The sequence below is a fragment of the Athene cunicularia genome, assembly GCF_003259725.1.
Source record: "Athene cunicularia isolate RWA chromosome 11 unlocalized genomic scaffold, athCun1 chr11_part2, whole genome shotgun sequence".
Classification (NCBI taxonomy): domain Eukaryota; kingdom Metazoa; phylum Chordata; class Aves; order Strigiformes; family Strigidae; genus Athene; species Athene cunicularia.
The window spans coordinates 637915-651123 of NW_020799114.1; positions in this window are offsets into that span (position 1 = coordinate 637915).

Genomic DNA, 13209 nt, shown 5'->3' on the forward strand with positions numbered 1-13209 from the left:
CAGCACAGCCCTGGCACACGGGGATGCGCCCAGCCCGGGGGGAGCCCAGGCCCCACCATTTTAGCAGATGTCAGAGCAGAGGAGGGTTCCTTTCATCTCTACTGCTGATGAAACAATAGCTTTGTCCCACTCCTCGAAACACAGTGAGCGATAACTGCCTCGTAAGGACGGTAAACTGCACGTGGAAAAAAACAGAAAAGAAACCTTCTGGTGTCTATCAAGCTCTCATGACAGCTGCACTCATGTTTCCTCCTGAGGACCAAAATAACTACAAAGTGCATGAAATCATTAAGCACATGAAAATCCCAGAGGTAGGCTTGGGCTAAACCTCATGATTTCCCAACCAAAAGGCATCAAAGAACGATCCCTCATAGTTCATTTGCTGTTTCCCTTCGCACATACCTGTAGCGGGGAGTTCGCCTGTGCTCGGACCCCCGCACAGCCCCTGCCTGGGGAGCAGCCCCCCTGCCCACCCCCGGGGCCAAAGGCAGGCCGGAGGGAGGGCGACAGCACCGGGGAAGCCCAAGTTGGAACAAAAAGCCTTTCAAGGGCACCTGTACATTGGCACATTCGCAGTCTGTAGGCGCTTTTCCAGACAAGAAAGGGAATCTGTCGTTTCAAGGAACAGGAAATATTGTGTTTTGCGTGAGTCAGTATGACAGTCCTTGCAGGAACGCCGGTGACAAGGTGCTGATTTGGTAGGGGTCTGAGAATCTAACTTCAGATAGCAAGGATGAGGGCCCATTTTTATTCATAACGCTATCTAGTCAATAAACTAAACAGTCCAAATGAACCTAGAATTCTTCAGCATGATGCAATGCTTTAATCAGACCTGCAATTTGATGTCCAGTGCAGAAAGTTGTAGAGCAGAAATTAAGGCTATTTCTGACCAGAAAAATCTAAAAGCAAAGACTGGACTTCCATTTTGCAAAGACTGATACCTAACTATAGAAAAAATACCTATATTATTTTTTCAATCGGTATAATTTATAGACTTTTGAAGTGGGCACAGAAAGCCTTTTGCAATGCTTTTCTCTCTTGTCTTCTCCTGCTCCACCCCGGCAGATTCAGAGATGATTTGCTACTTTCCACTTTCCAGCAGTTCAGCACACACCTACCTAATCCCTCCTTTAAAATAGTTGCTTCTACAAATTGCAATAATCTTACATTTTTTTTTTAAATCAATCCCTATAAAGAGCAGAGAAATGGACTCAAGTTCATCGATTCCTAAACTTTTAATGATAAATCTAATTTTAGAAATAAGATTTAGCTGAAGGATAAATTGGGAAGGAATTTCAGCCACTTGTAAGGACTTCATTACTGGAAAAGGAACCTGAAGGTTCACCAGCCAGACAACAGGTGTTTAAACAATTCCTTCTACCTACGCTCTCACGTCAACTTTATTTTCAAGTTTCACTCAATGATGGAGTTGTTTCTTAGCTCCTTGTGTGCTTAGCCATTTAATTAAAGCAATCCATATTGAATTCATGTCCAGATGCCTTGACCAGCAGAGCCAGATCCTCATTGGCATGCCAGCTGCTCAAAGAAGAGCACAGCCCCTTGCATACTAATCAGAGGAGAAGGCAGTGATTCATCAGCCTACGATACCGCTTCAGCATCTACAAGCACTTATGACATGTAATTGCTGGTGCATAAGCAAGCCAGGCCACATTAAAAAGCCTACAGATAGTCAGAGATAAAAATTAATGACTTTTGCTTTGTGTAATCCTGTGTGCATTGGGGAGGGGGGAGGGGAGACTGGGATTAATGGACAAATGTAAGTAGGCACAAAGGAACAAAGAGTTTCTTGGCCTTGTTTACATATTGAACAATAATAATAAAAGAAAAGTGACAAGTTATGGGAAAGGCAAGTGTGAATTTTCGGCACGAGTGAGTTGGAAGACTGCTTGCAGTTCATTATGGATGCAGAATTTCCATACTCATTATTCCGAAACAAACCTCCTTAGAAGGCCCTTCTGGGACCAATGGCAGCAGTTTTTATTATTCATCTTTTGCTAGTATTGAGGATGTCATTATAAAAGCTGCACAGAGCTCCTGCTGCATGGCATACAGGAGGAGAGGAGTATAACTATCTTGGGAGGAATAGCTTATTTTTCATGAGGCCAGAGCAACCAAAAAAGTCAGGGTCATGGTGGGCCACAGTTGTAAAATCAAGAAAGAAGAAGGAGGTAAATCAAGGACAGCAGACAAAGACATTATGTTATGCACCCATGACAGCAGCTTCTGTAGATCAAGTTTCATCAAAATATGCACGCATCAACATTGTCATCTGGATCTCCTTCTTCCTGCCACAAATCCCCTTTCTTCTCCAGTGATGGATACACCCTCCTTGAAACAATTTTGAAGAGAAATGCAACTTCTCTATTTTTATTTTTTCTTTTACATTTGCTTCTGCTTTCTGAAGTCTTCGTGAGATGTATCTATCAAGGAGCTCAGTGAAATGAAGTTACTCAAGCTGTCTTTCTACTCAGAAGTAACAAAAGGAGGGAACAAAAAAAAGGATGCATGTGTGATAGTATACATAATCAGAAACTTAGTCTCACCTAACGCCTACCTCCAGCACACCAGGCACAATAACCTACTTCAGCAGCTTCCAGGGGTAGAGGTCTATTGATTTCAGCAGAAATCTGCCCACGTACAATAGCAGAGATCTGGTAGCAGACTTTCCTTCTGTCATGAAAATTGCCAATTACGCGTACAGCTGCGTGTTCTCCAGCACAGAGGCTGATACCTCCAGTTTCATTTCTAAAGGTGAACGCTAGCTCCAGTTCGGACTCTGATTTCAGCCCACTTCAGCCACTAGACTCACTCAAGAAAGGCCATTTATTACCTGTTGAATGGACGTTTCTACTCTGTAGCTGGGAAGAGTTATTTTAGGAACTATTGATTTATCCTAATTGCATCTATCTTAGTACTATGAAAAATTGCCATTGCCATGACAGTAGTGTTAAAAAAAAAAAAAGAGAGAAAAGATTATTCTTTAGTCAAGCAAGTTATTCATTTTACTACAGTAGACAACAAACCCTTCCTACAGAGGTCAAATATGATCACTGCGTGACTCGGAGGTAACAGCACAAACCTGGAACTTGGTTTGGCATCTAACCCCGACACCCAGCAACCACCTCCGGGCACCTGCAGGTTCTGGAAACCGCCGTCATTAGGGTGCACTTCCCGCAGCACGACATGACAAACACCGCTTGTGCCGGGTGGAGCCAGGCAGGAGGGACAGGGTCTCCCACAGCGCGCTCTCAGAAAGCCTCTCTCCCCAGAGAGCAAGTTCTCTGCCTCAGAGACAAGATGGTTCCCAGGATTCGCACACACAGGGAGGAGAGCAAAGCTCTTCACTTCTTCTCCCGGTGGCTGCCATCACCTGACTGCCGCGGCCACGCGCTGGAACCTGCAGGAGAACGGCGGGCTGGCGGGGACAGATGCGCTCCTTTATGCACCATAAATTAATTCACATTCAGTTTGATCCCATCTCCTAACTGGTACCACTCGTAACGGTAGTCCGGGGGACTGCTTCGCCTCCCCGTCCTTTCACAGCCCTGAAGAACAGAGCATAAAGTGCCGGGACTCAGGAAAACAGAAAATCATTGATATCGGCAGGCAGCTGAGCAGAAACTCACAGCTATCAGTTGTGTTTAAGGTCTACCGCTGTGTTACAACCTTTCCTTCTGCAAACCTTGCTCTTTATTTATCGGTTACACCAGTTAATTTCATCTGTTTTGCAGAAATATTTACCGAGGGTAGGTGAGGGAAGCAGAAGCTGCAGCTGCATCCTCAATCACCATACGGTTTATTTACAACTGGGGCTTTGTGGTGCAGCTAGATAAAAGAGGATTAAATTATGCTTTGTAGATTAAGAGTCTGAACACTATAAAACTCATAAGCCTTTGTATGCTAAGCAAGAACTTTGACTCCCATAGGAGCCTGCAACTAAGATTCTGCATACACAGGGAAGACTTGAATTGTTTTGATATTTCAGTGTATCCTTCACAAACAGAGATCTTATCAAACTGGTTTGGAAACATTTTATCAGCACAAAAATGTTAAACTGAATCCTGATGTCCAGCACATTTTCATCTCGGTTCCTCCATGCCGTCATTCAAAGAGACTTTCCTGTCGGCGCGGTACCACCACCAGCAACCCGCTACCCGCGTACCCACCCACCGCTCCCTGCCCGGCGGGAGAACTGTCCCGGGTCTTTGCTGACTGGGAAAGCGTGCTACCACAACACCCTCCCCCCCTTGCCTGCCCCATCTCTTCTCTCTCCTTCGTCTTATACATAATTTAGAAAACACACACAAAACCCCTCTTCTTTCAGAAGAACTTTTTCTTATATTTAGACAGTGTAACACTTAAAACAAGGACAAGCAGCACTGTTTGGAGATAAAGAAAGCAAAAGCAGCTTTCAGTCTTTACAAAACCATAACAAAAAACTACTCGTGGATCAGCTACAGAGCAGAAAGATATTTGTGTGTGTGTGTGTGTGTGTGTGTGTGTGTGTGTATTTTCAGCTAAGAGGGATACAACTCTCTAAGGATTCAATCAAATTATTTCTTCCCCAACCTTATTTTCCATTTTTCCCTCCACACTTCTAGGATAAAAGCAAGAAAAGATTTCAGTTTGATGTACACATACAACTGTCTTCTGCAATGGGAAGACGGAACAAGCTGATAACCTGTTTCACTCGGGGATGTTTGAGGCTGCCCACTGCAAGTCCACTAACAGCCATTCCTGGATTTTAAATACAAAATGAAGGTTTCCTATATAAAACCGTTTAAGAAAGCTGGGATTTTCTTTAGACATTATGTGTTGGGCATTTCAAGACAAGTCTTCCATTCTCATCATCAGTGGGAAAGGCAAAGGGATTAGAGCAGGTATGGACAATCTGAGCTCATGGTAGTGGTGGAGAAACCAGTTGAGGTGTGTGTAATCCACCCGCCAGGCGGGGGCCGGGGGGCCAGCCCGCTTCTGGGGGGAGGGAGCCCCGGCTACTTGGCAGAGCACGGGCAGCCCCCAAGGCCCGGCTCAAACCCGGGAATGAACGGCTTTACCTTTGCCACTACGCACGGGCACGGCCCCGCGGGTTTCACAGCCCCTGGCACGAGTGTCCCGGCCCTCACCCCGAGGTGACCAGACACGGCCCCGTCACCGGGGCCTCTCCCCCCCGACCCAGCGCGTGGCTGGAGCCACCCTGGCAGCCGGGCACGCAGCCCCTGCTCTGCTGCAGTACGATGGGTTCCAGACGTTCTGCTGCACCATCTGGTAAGGAGCGACTGTTGCTGGAGAAGTGCTGGGAGAAACGGCGCCCTGATAGAAGCCAGCTGCAGCGAAGGACGGAAGCTCCGGGGCTGATATTGTTACCTGTCCAGGAATAGCTAAGAAGGGCATGTTAAACAGTAATCGCTAGGTAACTGTCTCAGACAGACAGAAAGAGAGGGGGGAAAAACCTGAAGTAGCTATCTTTAAAGAGAACAAGCAGATCTGAGTAATCCAATTTAGGGGAGATAAGAGTCTGCTGGTAGCACTGTCCTTTAACTGGACAAACGCCTTCGTTCAAGTGTCAACCCCAATCCTGGGGAGGTCAGCGCACGGGGCCTGCAGCCTAATGTACTCCTGAATTGGCTGAGTGGATTTCCGAACAAACACGCTGGTCCAACAGAATTGATTTTCAGCAGGCTGTATGGGTCCCTAACGTAATTATCCTGCAGTGAGTCAGTTCACAGCAGCCCCTGCATTTAAAAGCTGCTGGTCAGCCGAGAGGAGAGGTTACCACCGGTGCCTCAGCCTCTCCGCCAAGTACAGCTTCGCTTTTAATTGTTTAAACAGCAGTGGAATTTCTTTTGCTCTTTCTCAACAGAGAATCATTATATCCCTGTTTAAAGAGGTCTGGAGGGACCTCAGAAGAAACTTTCCCTTCAAGCTTTGTGTGCTAATGAAAAAAATCAAGTCATAGCTCTCTAATAGGCGAATTCAATCTATAACAAGCAAATACAATCATCTCGACACCAGTGCTACACCACGGTAAAACTTCCCCAGCTTTTGCTGTGTGAAGGCACCGGGCTGCCCATCCGTGTCCCCCACTGGCCACCCCTGAGGCCACCCCGGCGGGCACAGCCAGCTCGGCCACCCCAAACGGCTGCTCCAGGCCGGGCAGGCCGCGGCGCTCGGGACAGAGGGGACGGGGCCACGCAGGCCCAGGCGCGGCTGGGAGCCGGCTGCGCCTCCCACCCCGCACAGAGCTCGTCCCCAGTTAATGCACCAGTTAAACCCTCAACCAAGTTCCTGTAGCACCACTCTCGGAACTGCTGCCATGAATCAGATCGCATCTAGGGAATTACTCGATACAGAAGAGCCAAATTTCTCCATGATAAGGTAATATCAGGTCTGTGTACCAACCGGATACAGCAAGACCAGTCTTACAGCATTTCCTCTAATTTGTATTTTTCTCTTTCTTGGGGAAGGTTTGGACTAAACTCTGAAAACCAGGAGGCAACCCCACCGGGTCTGTAGTTCTGAGATACGTATGAAAAAAAGTCCATGTGCTAATACTGGGCCTTTTCCTACAGACCTTGCCAAGAATAATGACGTGAAGTAGCACCGAATACTCTAACGAGATTCCCCCCGTCCCCGTTTCATCACAGCAGTGTCAGTTCTTTATAGAAGCGGATGTATCGCCCTCAGACAAAAAGCACAGCACCGCCTAAGCTCGTTTTAGATGTCATCGCATCTCTTGCAGCGTTATCCAGCTGAGTTTTGTCCTGACTACCTAAAAGTTTTCTACACTGGGGAAACCGCCAGCACCGTGGGCCAACTCACAACAACTGCGACAACGAGGAGGCGACAGTAGTACAAGTGCCCGTGTAGGCACAGATGTAAGAACGACGGACTGGCTTTATAACCGCCGCCAAACACAAGTCACGTGCGCGGGACTTCGGGGTGTCGCTGAGCTCCTGCCCTGGCACGCAGGGCTCCGGGTGCCGTGTGCCGGGGCCTGAAGAGCCGCCACGCTGGGTCCACGTGCGCCGGGGTCCCCTCTCCAGCCCGGCCAGGGGACACGGGAACACGGCCAGCACCGCGTGGCACAGCCGGAGCGGCTCGGGGACCTCCCCAGGAGGGACTCCAGCCAGGCTACTGTGTCCAGTACCCACCGAGGAGCCTCTTCTCCATGAATTTGTCTAATCTATTTGAACTCATTTCTCCTCCACAATATCCTATACGATAAATTCCATGCGTGAGTTACGTGCTCTGAGAAAAGGCACCGACCTTTCCTTGGTTTAAACTTGCCCCGTTTGGCGAATACCCCTTCTTGTAATTATCCCCTAAGCGTTTTTCCTGCGCCACTCACAATTTAAAAGCTGCTACTGCATTTCTCCATCACATTTATTCTCACAGGTGAAGAATTCTAGCCTTTTGGTGCCTCTGCTTGTGGAAGGTGCCCCAATATCTGCAAATAGTCTATTTGATCAACTCAGTTCCCCATCTCAACACTTGCAAGTAAGGCCTAGCATCCTGATTATCCTTCCAAGGCTCCAACACTTGTTAATACAGAACCCCCTCCCCAAACCTCCACTGAAGAGCACCAAAAAACATTATACGCCCTCAGCTTTTCACAAAGACCTTATTTTATCTGTGGTGCTAAAAACTTATCGACAAACTAAAGCTCCACCCAGACAAAGCTGCCCGATTGATTTTGTATTGAGAGAATTAGTGCAGATGCAAGCTGCCTCGGAGCTCACCAGCCCAAAGTTACAACTGAGCAGGCAGAAATCATTCCTACATGGAGCATCACCTCAACGCTGGATTCACAGCAATACAGTTTTGTGCTGGGTACATCTGTGTTTCCTCCAGTCAAATGCTGCTTTAACTGTACTCTGCTCTCCCCGCTGCAGTTGCAGAAAGCCATCTGTCAGATTCTCAGCCTTATTTCCCTTTTCCTGTCTTTCCCCAAAGTAGGAGCAAATGGGGCCAGATTCCAGCTGTATTTTTCATCCTCCAATTAGCAGGCTCCAATTCATCACTCTGAGTATCTCCTGGCATCAGTGCTGAGATTCCCTCCTCACGCCTGGTAAATCGGTCTTCATTTAAAACCCTCTCTCTTAGCCCTAAATGGAAATCAATTCTGCAAGTTTAGCAAATAGTTAATTACTCCACAAAGAGGATTGATTGGCCTTTGATCACCAGAAAGCTCTGTAGTGCTATTAGTCTCTTTCATCTGTGATTAAACCACAGAGAAAAAGAAACAAAAACTAAATTAGGCTTCTCCTGTTATCCTACAAATATTTAATGACGGGATAATCTCCTAAAGGTGCGATCAGGGGATATACATTCCGCCAGGAAACGTCTCCAGCTCAACCTTGAACCCAAATTCTCTCCCTGCAAAGAGCCTGGCAACGAACTTTACAGAGGAATGGAGCTGAGCTCAAAGGGACGCTTTGTAGTACACGCTCTTCTTGGCCTTTTCTTCTTTCCTCTTCTTATGTATGTTTTAATGCAGATAAAGATTTTCCCAACGGAGTCCTGACATGAATAATAATAATAATAAAGGCTTTCTTTAAATTCGGTTTTGGCTCTGCTGACTTTCTCAGCAGGACAAGACTGTGTCCCGTTGATTTGTGGCATTGTACAGAGCTGTTTCCCCAAATGATGGGATCCTCCCACTTCAGACAAATTTCAAATATCGCAGTCTCCCACTGCTAACCCACTCTAAAATTCAGTCCCAAAGTCAAGCATACAGCTTTCTGCACAGCCACCTATCCGCACTGCAGCAGCCGCCACGAGAGGAAGGTCAGAGGATGGAGAGCAAGGAGCGAGCTGCATTTCTCACGTTCCGGGCAAATTTAAGGTCTAGGAATCTTCCCTTTGTGACATTAATGCAAACCTCATTAGAGGGTGGCTGGCAGCTCCCAGGTGGCCAGCACAGGCCGTGTGTGCTCCTCACCATTACTCACTCCAGCAGCAGCCACGGTAACGGTTACCAGATGCATGACGAGCCTCTCCAGAGGTCTCGGCAGCCAGACTAGGGCCCGCGTTGTTAGGTGCTTTATCAACACGTACTCAGGACCTGCTCCTTCCCCAGCACCACCAGAATTTTAGGAGGGCTGTGGAAACACACCTGCTCTAGCCAATTTTCAAAGGCTGCAAACGGTGCTACCCCAGCACACACGCGATGGATGCAGCGGGCAAGGTCGAACCCGGCACCAGGCAAGGGGAGCTGCCCGAATTTCTGCAGCCTTTGCCTCTCTGGCTGGAGAGGGAAAGGACCGTGGGGCTCGGCCGCCTCCCAGCTGGCGACGCAACTCCCTCCAGAGTCAGTGCTCGATGCCGCTACAGCCGAGTGGTGAATGGCCAATTTGAAATGATCGCTGCTGCCATCAGGCATGGTATGCAGAGACCACTCTGCAGGTCCACAGGAAAGGAGAGTATAAGGACATCTATCCGGGAGAAGGCTGGGTTTCAGGAGGTGTATCTGCCAGGTAAAAGCTGACCTGATTAGATACTAGACTGGGAAGCAAGGAATGGAGCTGGTAAGGCTGAACTTCAAGAAGTTTCACAGCTTGCTATGAAAACTGAGAAAGTTATCATAACTTTTTTTAGCACTAAAATGTCATAATATTCTTCATGCAAGAGAAAAGAGGAGCCTCCTGACATGTTTTCAACTCTCGAATGGCAAAGAGTCCTTGAGGGGCCATGCCACGCATCAGGCAACAGCAGGCGTTAATTAGCCCAGATTTTCTATTGAATTGTTGTGAGCGTGTGCGCGCGTGCGCGCGCGCGTGTGTTTTTCTTTCCCTGGGTGTCTCATTTGCAGAATGTTCAATCATCCCCTCTCTCTTTCTGATTCTGCAGTCGTGTGTACTTCTGTGCGACTGTCGAGTCCTGACACCTGTCAAACAGTGCCACAGTAAATTGGACGTGTCAGCCCCAGCGTGCTGGTGCCAAGGTGTGAATTAGATAGAGTCTCTCACTGCTGTTCTTCTGACCTCTTTACTCCATTACTAGGACATCCCGAGACACACCAAGCCTCAGGGTATCACAAAACAAAACACAACAAAAAGAACCCCCCAAACCCGTTGAAACCATAGCCGGATGCTTAAGGATTTAAAACACTTTCTTCTCTATATGAAGGGAAGAATTTAAATAAACAGAATTTGTAAACACGCTGATTGCATTTGCAAAACTGCTAGAAAATGGGCTTTGCATTTTTGTTTCATGCCATACCAGCAGGATCGAGGAGGCCAGAAAGAAAAGGGAAAGTGAGCGAGTAGTTAGTGGAGCTTTCAGATGAAAAGACGCCCGAGTCATTCTGCACAAAGAAAAATATTTGTTTATATTGTGCCCATCACTGTAGATGTGGTTACCAGAAAACTGCACAAACAAAAAACCCCAAAACAAAGCCTATGACTGAAATCACCCCAATTCCAGTTCTTTACCTCGCACGGAGGTTGGGGGGTTTGTTTTGTTTTTTAAAACAACAGCTCCCAGAACAAAAGGCTGATTTGTGCAGCAGGCAGTTCTGGGGACCACCTATTGCACAGGGCTGCAGACACATATGGTGCTGCACAATAACAAATAAGAACAACAATAAAGAAAGCTGCACCCACTTTGCTCAGTACGGTGTTCTCAAAGTTACACAGTAAGAAGCAATTATCACAAAGTGGCAATTTTATTTGAAAATAACATTTAAATTAAAATGGGCATTTCAGGGCCTCCTGCTGAAGAGTGACATGGGCTGTTGAGGGGCCCACTGTCACTTTGTCAGCTGTCACACGCTGCCTTCTGCTAAATGGGCGCAGTTTGCCTTTACCGTTTATCCAGACTCTTAAAAATGCCGCACGCATTTTATGAAGACCAACTAAGTGGGATTGCATCTCTGACAGCTGTTCCAGCTCAGATTCTGTGAAAGTGCTTTGCATACATCTATCTTTTCTGTGAACAATTTGGATAGATAACAAAAGCTGCGGGGAGAGGGGCGAGAGGGCCGGGGACAGGGCAGGAACAAATAGCTTCCTGCCCCGTCACCTGTGAGCATCCAGCCAAGGGGAACACCGACTAGAGTGGATGTTCCCCCAGAAGTCAGCCTGGTGGCTTCGGTTAACTGAGTTTCAGGTCTCAGGACTCCGTGCAGCAGGTAGGTGCACCCCCTGCCAACCCCCCCCGGCAGGTGTCCTCGGGCACCGAGGATTGCTGAGCGTCAGAAGGAAGCTGACAGCCTGAGAGGGATGCAGGGCTCCCCTGGATTCCTTCACACTTGGTAAATTCTGAGCTGCAACTTAGAACTGGGTGATTTTCTTATTCTCTCTCTTCCTCTTTTTAACCAACACGATTATTAAAAATTGCCGACTAGTAGAACCCGTCCTTCAATCACTACATGGCCATGCTGAACCTTTACTGCTGTACCCTACCACTTTAACAGCCCTCACCACCACCTTCGAGTTCAGCATTCCCTACGACCCAAAACGCATTCTAAGTTTCAGATATTCAGTGGTGCCCCTGTGAACTCAACATACATTCTTTGATGTAGGCAGACAAGCCCACAGCAGACCCACATTTTCTCTAGCCTTCCTTTTGCTGCTGATCTACCTGCAGAAACCCTCCTGGTTGTCCTTCTCATCCCTTAGCAGGTTCCCTCCAGGCAGGCCTTGGCTCTCCTGACCCTACACCTGCGTGCTTGGACAGTATCTCTGCGACCCTCCCAGGTCTCCTATCTCGGAGGAGGTGACCCCCGAAGCTATCATACTCTCCCGAAGCCCTCTTCTCTCCAGGACCATATCCCATGGGATAAGGAAAAAACCATTCTGAGGAAAGCAGCCATTCCTATTGGCCAGGCAGAAATTCAACATAATGCCAATGCTGCCTGAACTGATGCACTAGAACCACTAGATACATACACTGAGGCCTCTGTAATTATAAAGAGTTAAATTGCTCGATACTTGAACATATAAATATTTTTCAAATAAAATCTTGTTCATAAAAAAAATCCCAACAGATCAAACAGCTGAACGCTGTGACACGAACGCCGCAGTATGATGTATACAATTACTATCACTCATTATTTGATTTCAACAACAGACTCAGGCTCCCCTCGTGGTAGCAAGGTGCCATCTGCAAAAACTCAAACCAAAACGAAACGAAAGACCAAGAGCTTAGGAGAGCAGCACCACTCTTCTGCAGGGACTAGCAGAAGCCTTGGGGTGGGTACCCGTCCCTTCCCCTTCCCAAGTGGTAGTGCCTCCTACACAACGTAGCTGAAGCAACTGGTGGCCACCAAATCTTTTATTTTTGGAGGCTCAAGAAGGTGGGTTTCCCACTCATGTGGCCAGTGTCTCGGGTCAAAAGTTTTCCTGCTCCCTTAGTCTTCTCCGTGCCTTGATTCCCTTCCGCAACGTGAATATTTTCATGCTAGATTACATTACAAAGATTTTCAGAGCTGTGAGATTTTCATGTCTATGGTAATGAGGACCACTTCACTACTCGGAGTAGATGGAACGTGTGCAGGAGATCTACTGATGGGAAGGAAATTCTAATTTCTTCCTGCTTTTATTGCTGATTAAAGTCAAGAAATGTCTGTAGTTTGCTCCATTCTGTGTTGTGAGATCTCACATAATCACTGACATTAGTTTAAGGTGTTATCTGATCTATGAAAGTACATGTATTTAAAAAGAGGTAAAAGTCTTAAACCCAACATATTAAACATGAAAGGGGTGTCTGGTTTACTTGTTCAAAGTAAGGGATTTGCTCCCAGGAGTGACACATCTATTACTAATTAAACAATTAATTTATTATGCAGCACTTGCAGAAAACAATATATTTGAAGTCTGAAAACGTCTGCTAAAGAATGGAAAATAATTTGGATACAAATAATTATCTTCAGGATTTTTCTTTACACTGGAATATGCTTAACACAATTCAAATGTTGTTTTCCTGAAGCTAAGTAACAGTCACTGGTAACGCAGAGGCAAAGCAGAGCAGTAGCAGGCAGTCCTTTTTCCTAAACGTGGACCTTTGAGTCAGTTCAGAGCATGTGTAGAACGATGCACAGACCTTTATCTCCAGCTTTACGTCGTTAGTCTGCAGCGTTTCCCTTAACCTAAGAGATTCTCTACCAGAAGTCACAGAACAGTCACTTGGCTCCCCAGGATCTTTGCACTGGGCGGGAAAAGAAACTTCTCCATCCTTTCCCAG